A 2,173-nucleotide genomic window follows, 5' to 3' on the forward strand; every position below is an offset into this window, starting at 1 on the left:
CTTTATTTATGTTTTGCAGGTGAGACATCTGTCTCACTAGTAGTATCGCTTGGACTTCGACGAGTAGCTTGTTACCTCAGCTACGATCTTGTACCCTTGGGAGGGTCTTGTAGATAGTCAGGCTTCTCAGCCTTTTTCTTTTGTAGTTGTCTGTACTCAGACATGTAATGCTTCCGTTGCTTGTATGCTCTGAATGATGGGTCATGTGACCCCTGTTTGTATTTAATGCTATGTGGCTCTTCTGGGCCTTTATCTATATGAGTTTGAGTTATGTTGTGATGCCATGTTGTACAACACATACTTGCATGTTATGCGTATGTGTGACATGTATTGCTATGTGTGGGATCCGACAACCTAGTTGTTTATCCTTGGTAGCCTCTCTTATGGGGAAATGTAGTCTAGTGCTTCCACTGAGCCATGGTAGTCTGCTATAGCCCGGTTCACCGTAGTCCTGCTAGCCCAGCACTACTGCTCCGGAACACTTAGACTGGCCGGCATGTGATTCACTTCGTTCCTGTGTCTGTCCCTTCGGGGAAATGTCACGCTTAGACTGGCCGGCATGTGATTCACTTCGTTTCTGTGTCTGTCCCTTCGGGGAAATGTCACGCGGTGACATCTAGAGTCCTGCCTAGCCTGCTACAGCCCGGTTCACCGGAGTCCTGTTAGCCCAGTGCTACAGCCCGGATTCGCACGCTGCTGACCGACATGCTCGATGTTGATTCATGTATGCCTACCCCCGTAAGTTAGTGCCACTTTGGGTCCACGACTAGTCATGTCGGCCCGGGTTCTCTGTCATATGGATGCTAGCGATACTATCATATACGTGAGCCAAAAGGCGCAAACGGTCCCAAGCCATGGTAAGGCGACACCCGTGGGAATACCGTGCGTGAGGCCGCAAAGTGATATGAGGTGTTACATGCTAGATTGGTGTGACTTAGAATCGGGGTCCCGACAGCTTTGGTATCAGAGCCTGACTGCCTATAGGATTTCCAAGCCAACCTGCTCGAAGTTGAGTCTAGAAATTCTTTAGTTATGTAGGGGAATTAATTGTGGAAGGGAACGTAAGGCTCTTTTACTCCTTTTTCCTCATGCCCATCTGATCCGAGTCATCCTATCTTTCGTACGGGGTAAAGGAACTAGGCTCTCTCTTCCATCTATTAGGATCACGTGTTACTACTCCGTAGTCTCTAAGGCTTGGTTGATCTGAGTCTTATCCCAGTTTGAGTACCTCCGGTATAGCCTGTTTAGTAATAGCTCAGAACCTTGAGTGATGATGTTGAGTATGGTGCTACCCCGTTTTTTGTAGAATGTCTCATTTCGAGCATTTTACTACCGTTATGCTGCCGGAATTATCCTAGGAGTTCAAGAGATAGTATTTTCCTCGTACTATATTCTACATCCTTATGATGATGCTGAATCCATCCTTGTTTCCTTGGTTGGTTCTACAGGATGTCGTCAGTTAACCGAAGTTCTGTTGCTCGTAGCCGGAACCAAGGAGATGGTAGGGATGAGGATCCTCCCGACCAGTCTTCATTGGCATTGTTCATGGTGGAGATGGAGAAGAACAAGCGAGAGTCTAACCGCTTGTTAGCACGTATAGAGGAGAACACCGCACCCCAGTGCAAAGAGTCAGCGACCATCTATGATTTCATTGGTCTGAAACCACCTACCTTCCATCATTCCATTGAACCACTAGATGCAGATGACTGGCTCTGTAGTATCACACACAAGCTGCGTTCTGCGAACGTAGCTGAAAGTGACAAGGTCACTTATGCTGCTTATCATTTGGAAGGTCCTGCTAGTATTTGGTGGCAGAACTATGAGGCTATGCTTCCAGCTGGCCGGATAACCACCTGGAGAGATTTCACCAAGGTTTTTCGCGAGCATCACATTCCTCAGGCTCTCATTGTCCGCAAGAGAGAAGAGTTATGTAGTTTCACCCAGAGTAAGATGGCTATTGATGCTTACAGTAGAGAGTTTGACCTTGCCCGCTATGCTACAGAAGAGGTGTCCACAGACGCCAAGAAGCAGGCTAGGTTCCGGAAGGGTCTCAACCCCAAGTTGCGTCATGATCTCCACTTGCATCATTGCAATACATTCCAGGCTCTTGTGAACAAGGCCATTAATGCAGAGACAGCTCAACTCACTTCCGAGGAGTCTCGTAAGCACACTC

Source organism: Triticum aestivum, chromosome 7A (assembly GCF_018294505.1).
Source record: "Triticum aestivum cultivar Chinese Spring chromosome 7A, IWGSC CS RefSeq v2.1, whole genome shotgun sequence".
Taxonomy (NCBI): Eukaryota; Viridiplantae; Streptophyta; class Magnoliopsida; order Poales; family Poaceae; genus Triticum; species Triticum aestivum.